This window comes from Delphinapterus leucas, chromosome 4 (assembly GCF_059928025.1).
Source record: "Delphinapterus leucas isolate spDelLeu-1000000601 "Yukka" chromosome 4, BTC_Dleu_Yukka2, whole genome shotgun sequence".
NCBI classification, from domain to species: domain Eukaryota; kingdom Metazoa; phylum Chordata; class Mammalia; order Artiodactyla; family Monodontidae; genus Delphinapterus; species Delphinapterus leucas.
The window spans coordinates 53,494,219-53,504,872 of NC_143132.1; the positions used below are offsets into that span (position 1 = coordinate 53,494,219).

The 10,654-nt window shown below is 37.2% G+C and overlaps 1 pseudogene; it reads left to right on the forward strand.

Moving 5' to 3' along the window:
- Nucleotides 1-2,710: 2,710 nt before the first annotated feature.
- On the forward strand, nucleotides 2,711-7,210 carry LOC149749309 (claudin domain-containing protein 1 pseudogene; annotated as a pseudogene).
- The last annotated feature ends 3,444 nt before the right edge of the window (nucleotides 7,211-10,654 follow it).

A 10,654-nucleotide genomic window follows, 5' to 3' on the forward strand; every position in this document is an offset into this window, starting at 1 on the left:
TGGAATTCATTTCCCCTTTTCAAATTTATCTGACTTATGTTCATTACTTAAATGCCATACTGCCCGGCGAACTATCAAACAAGTTTCCTCTGTAAGTTAACTTTTTACTGTAACAGCAGCACTTATTACTTAAACTATGGGAGTGAATAATTATGGTTATTTCAGGCATTGTGTCACAGCCATAATATTATTTACAAGTAGGAAGGCTAGGTCCTTTTGATGCTCCCTAAATCATACCAGGTAATTGTGATGTCAAATTGGTTGTGAAGGTGACTCTCCTTTTATTATCAATAGAAGTCATATCACTTTGAGGTATACGTTTGTTTTATCTCAGGACAAAGAAAAATTTTCCACTTAAATGGGAGACAAAAGTTTAATGACAACTTCATACAATTATTTAATTTTAAGTCATGTCAACAACTGTGAAGATATACTGAGCGTCAGTTGAGTGTCATCCATTATTCTAGGCACTGAAGATACAAAGAGGTAGGCATAGTCCTTATCCTTAGATATTTTTTTAGTGAGTGTGTGTGTGTGTGTGTGTGTGTGTGTGTGTGTTCTGGGGTGAGATGGAGTCGAGTAGCAACCAGGGCTGGGGGAGAAACAAATAAATAGATGATTATGTTTCAGGGCTATAAGCTCTATGGTGGCAAACCTGATGTGTCTCTTAGTACAGAAAAAAGGCATTATCTCATCCAGGCCAGGAGGCATGGTCTGAGTTGAGTCTTCAAGGAAAAGTAACAGTTAGCCAAACAAGGAAGAGCATTCAGGGCAGAGGGAACAGTATAGGTAAAGACATGGAAGACAAAAAGCTGTCACCATTGGGAACGAGCAAATAGGTCAGTGTGGTAAAGATTATCTTGAGCTGGGATTTAAACCCACACTCTATTTTCTACACTATGTGATGCTATACACTCCTGATAGGCTACAGCTTTGGAGTATGCAGATCTACTTAGAAAATGTACCCTTGACACCGAAGCTAATGATTATCAATATAAAACTGATGAAACTATTGCATTTAATTAATGGCTCACTATTTAGAATCCTGAATCCCTCAGAAGGATGCTAATATGAAATGTAATGAATGTAATATAAGGTAAAAGTTACATGAATTTATTTATCTATTTATTTATTTAATAAATATTTATTAAGTGCCAATTACATGTTACAAAATTGTGCTGGTGGAGAGATGCAATGATTAACAAGCTATGCCCTGTGCATCCGAACACTTGACAATATAATAACAAAAATGGTCTGCCTCGAGTATGAAATACAAGAGACAAACAGCAAAAATTGCTCAGTATAATCCTGGCCTTATTTAATAGAAATGGGCTGTTTTGGCTGTTATCACAGGTATCCTGGTCTGTTTAGCGGTTTTATCCCTCTGGTAAAGGTGGGCATATATCAGTCTTGATAATACTATTTCGTAAAATCATCTAGTATATTTACCTTGATTCTTTGTTCGTTAAAAAAAATCTTTATGACAGTAATTTCACTATTCCATCTAGGAATAAAATGTTTTGACAGGGCTTCCCTGGTGGCGAAGTGGTTGAGAGTCCGCCTGCCAATGCAGGGGACGTGGGTTCGTGCCCCGGTCCGGGAGGATCCCATATGCCGCGAAGCGGCTAGGCCCGTGAGCCATGGCCGCTGAGCCTGCGCATCCGGAGCCTGTGCTCCGCAACAGGAGAGGCCACAACAGTGAGAGGCCCGTGTACCGCAAAAAAAAAAAAAAAAAAATGTTTTGACAAAATACAGGTGTATTCTGAACCTCGTGGCTGTTCTAATCCCCATTTTCACTTAATAATATTACTTGATGTCTGATCAAGCAGGAACTTGTGATTTAATGCTTACGACTATTCTCTGAGGCCTCATCACTGTGGTAGGAACTAACACAGACCAATTTGTATTGCAGACTAATACAGAGGATCAAAAATTGACTATGAGAGAGTCAGCAAAAAGGGTAGTTAGCCTTTGTTGCTTATCCAATCAGCCACTATCTTTATCTTATATTAATTGTACTAGGCTGTTTATTATAGATATTCAAACATAGAAAATAGACAGAATCCACAATAAAGCCCTATGTATCCACAGTCCATCAACAATAAATATATTAGTATGTATCTCTAAAGAATGTCTCTTTAAAAAAATAAAAACCTGAAAACCGTTATTACCTAAGTACTTACAATAGCTCCTTAACATCCTTGAATATCTGCTTAAACGGTCAAAGTTCCAATTGTCTCATATATGTTATTTTTATTAACACTTGTTTGAATCAGGATCAAAATAAGGACCACACATTGCAAATGGTTGATATGTTGTTTAAATCTTCTTTAATCTATAAGGATCCCCTTTAATTTTATTTTTCTCACTCACAATTTAAATGTTGGAAAAAAGAACATAGGTGCTGATTGCATCCCTGTAGTGTCACTTGACACATTCATTAGTCATATCATTAAATTTGCATTTGGATCTAAAGATGTCTTCTAAATTAAGTTTCTCCTACATTTTATTTTTTTGAAAAGATTATTCCATAGCTGTATGTATTTAGATCTCTCTATCAAGAGAGATAACATCTAGTCATCTTTCTTTTTGTGATGTTAACAGCTATAGATGCTTAATGTCTAGATCTAAATTACTTTTCGAAGAATCAACTTATCTTGTAACTATGTTTGAAGGAAATATTGTGTTCTTCATATTCCTGTCAACTGAATATAGGAAAAGAAAAATGGATGCATATGGTATTTCTTCTTCTAGAAAGAAAGAGAGAGAGAGAGAGATCATCAATGTAAAAAAAATAGCTACTCTTAGGAATCTTATAATTGGTAATATCATGCAAGTTATTTCATTGTTGCTATAGAAATCCTAATGAGTAAAAGCCATTATTTTAAAACAAATGTTATAATAGATATTTTCGAGTCTCATGAGATCTCAGCACTATGAAGATTATTTTTGTAGCTTGGAAATTGTTTCTATTTATATCTGCTTACTGTAAGGTTGAAGAAAGTGAAGCATATAAGGCACCACATCCCGCGGACCCATAATAAAAGTCACATAGGAAGTCAACTGTAGAAATGAGAATGTAGCTAACACATAATTTGGCACTATTTTACACAAAATGTTAAAATATTCCCTAAACTAATAAAAGAAGCACAGGTAGTGATGATAAAGTGAAAAGAGAATTCAATTTAGGGCAAATGATTTTTTAAAAAAGCTTCAAAGGATAGGTTATATTTGAAATAGACCTTGAAAAGTAACTTATATGTTGAGAGGGAGACTGGAAGGCATTCAAAATGGAAAGCAATGAAATGGAAATGGATAGTAGCCTGGTTTGGATGGAGAGTGGTGGACTAAAGATGGGTAAAAATCTGTAAATGTGGATGGAGACCATATATTAGTGGCTAAGTATACTGGGTTTGGAACTAGATACCTAGAGTACAAATTTTAGCTCACCTTCTAAGTAGTAGTGTGACTGTTTTAGTCTGGGTCTTCTGAGAAGCACATACCAAGACAGATTTAACCATACAACAGCTGATTGAAGTAAATGCCTACGAGGGAAAATGGGAGATAGCCAGAGAAAATCAAGAAAGTTGTCAGACTATGATTTAGGTCTGCCACCTTTTAAAGAGAAAGAGAAGGAAGGAAGGACTGCAGTGTAGCTCAGGAAATTTCTACAAAATTGGTAGGGAGTCTTTGAGCCAAAGTTGTTTGTTAGAAGAGTCCTGTATCTCCCAGTCACTGACTAGGAGTAGCCCTTAGGAACTGTGACTTTGGTGCACAATGGTGATGGATTTCAGAGCCCAGCAGCTGGAGCCATGGTCTGTTATGCTCCCTACCCTGAAGGATACATTTTTGTGTCTTGAGTAGCTAACTTTCTGAGTTACAGCTCCACCATTTAACAAGGGGAAATATAAATATTTATTTCATAGATTTGTTGACAATTAAATGAGCAGGTATCTATAAAGTAGAAAAAAAATATAGTTTAGAAGTTGTTTTGGTTTCAGATATGATGTTGGTGGCTTTGATGATTATGGCAAATAAATGTAAGGGTAAGAATTTTTCTTCAATTGGGTTACAAATCAAAAATGTATAAACTCTTCTTGGCAAAAACATGACATTTTCAAACTGTACTACAGGAATGAAAAAACATTTATTGAGAGAGAAGTGTCAGAAGAACAGTAGGGAAAGGCACCATCATCTCATGGGATTTAGAGATAAAGCAGTGGGAAGGAGAGGCTATTAGTATATACCAATCTTGTAAACAAGACATTGAATGAGGGTACCCTATTGGAAAACTGTCATATTAAATAAGTCAATATATTAGGAGGTAACAAAATCCTGAACTCAAATGTTGGCTATAATCATGGAAAGAAAGGACAATATAAATGAAATACTTAGGAGAATTCATCTATGGACAGGATATCTAAGTAGATGTGTAAGGTTAGAGGAAAGAAGAAGCAAACTTTGTCACCAAGATTTCAAGTTTGTATCTTGGGAATGTTGATTGGGGGTAAAAAAAAAAAAAAAGGTTTAAAAAAAATTTAAAAGTTTGGGCTTCCCTGGTGGCGCAGTGGTTGAGAGTCCGCCTGCCAATGCAGGGTACATGGGTTCGTGCCCCGATCCGGGAAGATCCCACAGGCCGCAGAGCGGTTAGGCCCATGAGCCATGGCCGCTGAGCCTGCGCATCTGGAGCCTGTGCTCCGCAACGGGAGAGGCCACAGCAGTGAGAGGCCCGAGTACCGCAAAAAAAAAAAAAATTAAAAAGTTTAAGTTTAGATATTGTCAATCGATTTAAATTTTAGATTTTTGAAATTGTGGTGTTAGCCAGTTATTCCTATCTAAAAATGAAGGTTAGCATCCTAGGAATAAGTTAGATCATCAGTAAATAGACTTGGGACTCAACAGAATAGAAATGATCTTGTGATTAAGAAAACATATGGTCACCAAGAAAATAAATGTAGAGAATAGTGAAGCGAAACAAAGTCAGGACTTTCATTTAATTCCTGAATTTGGCTAGCAGGTAAAGCCAGGGCTTTGAAAGTTAGTAAAAGTGAGTGGAAAAGGAAAGTAAGAGGGAAGAAATAGTGAATTCAGAAATTTAGGTGGTCAATTTTTTTCTTTTTATGGCTGAGTAATGTTCCATTGTATGTATGTGCTACATCTTTATCCATTCATCTGTCGATGGACACTTAGGTTGCTTCCATGTCCTGGAATAGTAAATAGTGCTGCAATGAACATTGTGGTACATGTCTCTTTTTGAATTATGGTTTTCGCAGGCTATATGCCCAGTAGTGGGATTGCTGGGTCGTATGGTAGTTCTATTTTTAGTTTTTTAAGGAACCTCCATACTATTCTCCATAGTGCCTGTGTCAATTACATTCCAACAAACAGTGCAAGAGGGTTCCCTTTTCTCCACACCCTCTCCAACATTTAAATACCGTATGCTAACACATATATATGGAATCTGAAAAAAAAAAAAAGGTTCTGATGAACCTAGGGGTAGGACAGGAATAAAGATACAAACGTAGAGAATGGACTTGAGGGCATGGGGAGGGGGAAGGGTAAGCTGGGATGAAGTGAGAGAGTGGCATGGACATATATACACTACCAAATGTAAAATAGCTAGTGGGAAGCAGCTGCATAGTGCAGGGAGGCAGCTCAGTGCTTTGCGACCACCTAGAGGGGTGGGATAGGGAGAGTGGGAGGGAGGGAGTCGCAAGAGGGAAGAGATATGGGGACATATGTATATGTATAACTGATTCACTTTGTTATACAGCAGAAACTAACACAACACTGTAAAGCAATTTTACATCAATAAAGATGTTTCTAAAAAATAGAACAGAATAGAATAAAATAAAATAAAATAAAGAAATTTAGGAGGCAGTCCTGGGCCAGGCCCAGCCAGGGTGAGGGCCAAGGCAGAGGCGCTGGAGTGCAGGGGGTGGGCTCTGAAGGGAAGTGTGCCAGAGGGGGCACGGGGAGAGCAGGGTGCTGCGGTTTGAGCTTGAGGGTGAAGTTTGTGAAGCAGGAGGATGGGCCAGCAGCCTGAATGCCAGAATGGATAACCATTTTGCTACAGCATTTGTAATTGCTTGTGTGCTTAGCCTCACTTCTACCATCTACACGGCAGCCACAATTGGCACAGACTTCTGGTATGAGTATCGACGTCCAGTTCAAGAAAATTCCAGTGATTTGAACAAAAGCATCTGAAATGACTTTGCTAGTGATGAGGCAGATGAAAAGACATAATGATGCGCTTTTCCGATATAATGGCACAGTGGGATTGTGGAGACCGTGTATCACTATACCCCAAAACACATACTAGTACAGCCCACCTGAAATGACAGAGTCATTTGATATGGTCACAAAATGCATGAGTTTCATGCTAAATGAGCAGTTCATGGAGAAATTTGTTGATCCTGGAAACTAGAACGGTGGGATTGATCTTCTTCGGACCTATCTTTGGCGCTGCCAGTTCCTTTCACCTTTTGTTAGTCTAGGTTTGATGTGCTCTGAGGCTTTGACTGGACTTCATGCTTGTATCCGCCGAAGCTTGTACACCCACCATTGCCACAGGCATTCTCCATCTCCTTGTGGGTATGTGTACCCTGGGCTCAGTGAGTTTCTACGTTCCTGGAACTGAACTACTCCACCAGAAATTAGAGCTGCCTGAGAATGTGTCTGGCAAATTCGGATGGTCCTTTTGCCTGGCTTGCGTCTCAGCTCCCTTACAGTTCATGGCTTCTGCTCTCTTCGTCTGGGCCCCTCATACCAACTGGAAAGAGTACACCTTAATGAAGGCATATCATGTGGCATGAGTGGGAATCTGCTTGCTTTACAATTGTCACTTTTATGATTTTTTTACATTAATATTTTCCCTTATCTCCCCCCCCCCAATTGTTTTTAACTTTGTGGTGTGTGTGTGTGTGTGTGTGTGTGTGTATCATTTCATCCTGAAAATTCATTTTATTTATTCACACAGATGGTTTCTTAATACTGCTAAAATTTATATGGAACCTGAGTGAGTCCATTTATCAGACAAACTAATCTAGGTTCAGAGTCCAGACAGAAAAAAATGGGTAGACTCTTGGCACAAATTTGTCAAAGAAAATTGGTAGTAAGGGGTTGACCCAAAGCAAGTTCTTCTGATGTCTGTTGGACTTCTCAGTATAGCAACTGTATGTGTTTAACTGGGAACTCTAGTTTCTTTGGGAAACCTCTTATCATCGTCAAAACCTCTATTCACTTTGCTGTTGTAGATAGCCTGTCAGCCAGAAGTATTAGTGCTATTTTCAAGGACTTAGGCTATATAAAAATAAGGAAATTACCTAAGATCTTTTTCCCAAAATATTGGCATATAGCTTCATCTGAGATGAAATATCACGGTTGTTTACCTATACTGTGTCTGTTTACACGAAAGGAAGTGTTTACATGGAATTTTAACTTTGTAACTGCACGAATTCCAGTTCAGCTAGACAAGAGGATTAACCTTATTTTACTTTTTTTTAAACTCTCCTTAATATGTCAATAGGATTTTCAGTATCACCAAACCATTTTGGATTTTTGTTCCTTCCCTCCTCATACACCAGGCTTATTAAAACAGTGCTTTCTTTTTAACACTACATTGGGGTCCCAGAGTAAAATTCTCCAACTGCCATCTATTTATTTCAGCTAAGTACCATACAGAAGGTTCCACCATAATGACCCCCTGGAGCTATGAAAACTACCACAAGACCTAAAGCTTTGGCTGGTCATTAACTTCCAACTATGGTCTTTATTTCTTGTGATGAAATGATGTGCCTTTCCTTGCCTAATCCCTTCCTGGTGTGTATCAACATTATTTAATGTCTTCTAATTCAGTCATTATTTTATACATATGTCTATAAACACTGAACTTTAAAAATCTTATTTATTTATTCCATTACTGCAGTACTTGACAGATTTTTAAAAAATGTAACAGTAATTTCTTACAAAATCCTAAATCTTTCTTAAAAAATAAAAAATGAGAAGAGAGAGAAAAAAAAAAAAGAAATTTAGGAGGCAAATGATGAACACTGGCCAGGAAAATATTTCAAGAAAAACTTCAACCTTGGAAATCAGAATAGAAGAGGAATGAAATAAATGTGTTAGTTAAAATTGTTTAGTGATCTTTGAGACCCCAGTTTCATTAGGTACAGAATCCTAAGTATATAAAATAAGTCAACTATATGGAAGGTAAGGCACCAAGGGTAAATTCATTTTCTAAGACTGCTAAAAGAAAATGGAAAGAAAGTGACAAAACAGTAAGAAGTTTGGGGGCAGCAATAATCAGAGAAGTGTGTTTGTATTTTTGTTTATTTTTCTCAGGGGGCTGTTTGTTGCTTATCCCAAGTATATTTTCAGGCAGAGGGAAAGAAAGTAGTTGTAAATGAAAAATTAAAGAAATATATGTAGATAGATAAATAATTTTACAGGACATATTTGATAAATCAAAGCCCTAGAGAAGACAGAACAATGAGTAGGATTAGAGCACAAGCAGAAGGATCAGCCTTGGTTAAAAAAGATTCTTTCTTTCTCAGAGACTGTAAAATGGAAAAGAGGGAGAAGCTATAGAGTGGTTATAGAAATGAAAAAGTTGGATGATGAGTATGCGGAGCCTTGTGGGGAGGCTTGTGGGGAACCTTAAATTTCTCAGTAAAATGGAGGAGTAATATCATCAGGCCTTTTCTAATCAGTAACATAGTTTCCTTAACTTGGTAAACTCCACTGCCAGCTATAATGTATTGACCACATTTATGCTGCTGGTGCTCTTTAAAACGCCTGGAAACTTTTCTCCTCATTCCTGACAGTATTAATGAAATGATTCCATTAAGGCACAAACTAGGCTAATATTTTATTGAATTAATTTATTTAGATTGAGTCTGATTACTTAGGTATCATGATAATCACCCTGGAAGCATTTGAATAAAATAACCCAATTAATTTAATAAATTCTTAATTTACTGTTGCATTCCAAATGTAATTAAAAAAATCAGTTTAACCCATTAATATGGACTTAGCAACTTGGTCTGTCAAATGAAGATAAAGCAACAAACAAAAATGTCACTCATAAGAACTTTCTCCAGAAACATCATCAAGTCATTAATATTCACAAATTTTCAAAAAAGGATGCATAATGATAGCATTATTATTTTATATTTGAAGTAATTTTTACTCCCAAGTGAAATTCTGATTTCTTAACGAATTATAAGCAGCTAATTTTGATTCTACTTATGCATTAGTGAATACTACTATGAATTAAATCACTTTCTTTCCCCAAGAGCTACATATATTAAGAGCTGCTATCAATAATCTGGTACAAGGATCTTGGCCCTCCTAGTATATTCTCCCAGGAAAATTCAATAGCAGCTGTGTGGTAGAGACATAATAAGATGAAAATACTTATATAGACTTTGGTATACCTGTGACCTTTTCAAACCAGAATCACCCAGGCCAGTCTTCATTAGAGCTGAGACCCAACCAAAATAAAGTTCAAGTAACAGAAAGAACACATCCTCTTGACAAGATTGCCTTCAGTATTTTGTAGTCATAATTTGCAAAATGATATGGCAAGCTTTCCTGGACCAAAGAATCATAGGGCTACTGATGCCCTGTGATGAAAAATATCACTACTTCAGAAATTGGAAGCTTTCATGAACTGCATTTTGAAAAGCCATATGTATCCCAAAAGCCACAAAGTGTCATTGCTTTCTGGTACTTTAGTAACAAACACTTAAACCTGAAAAATATGGGGAATGGAACACTGGCATTTCTTTTATCTGAGGACTTTATCTGAGAAAAATGATGCCTGGTAATCCATGAACGGTTACTCATACACAAGGAGTCAGATCTAGAAGCCAGGGGGAAAAGTAGGTGCACATACCTGAGGTCAATGTTGGTGATTTGGTTAGTAAATTAATTCCAAAAAATTATCCTAAATTGTGTCTTCCTCTTAGGCTAATAATCTTGGCATCACTGCTGTCTTTGGCAGCTGTTATTAACAATCCTGCAAATATATTTCTGCCTCTATTCTCAGAAAAACTCCTCTTCATTCTTGTGGGAGATGTCTTACAAAGCCCAAACAAGTAGTCATCTAATTAGAATGGGCATCAGAGTCACAAGTATGTTGGATTCTGAATCATCCCTCTGCTATGCTCTAAAGCTTGTTGGCAGAGAAGGAAAGAGAGAACTGTTTCTTCCAATTCATCTCCCTTCTTTATAGCACTCTCGCAATTCCCCCAACAAAATGAAAATGAGTCAACTGCATAACCCCATGGCAACAATGTCCAGTCAAAGAGAAAAGTGGATCTTCATAGAGGACATTAGGAGCAGCCTGGCATACTCACTTGTTTGCTACTGACTGATGGTGCCATAGGAACTCTCAACCTCAGCCTAGGCCCTTCTTTTATGGAACTAAGAACCTGAAGATTCAGGAGCATCAAAAAGTCAGAAGCCAAAACAAAATCTCCTGCATTTGTGATATATGTTGCTTCTTCTTAAAATGAAACTAATTCTGCAATAGTTCACGATTTATTTTAAAAGAGATGCATATGGCATGCTTAAAGGATAGATATTTGCAATACATCTGTACTGGATTTTACACACACACACACACACACACACACACACACACACACAA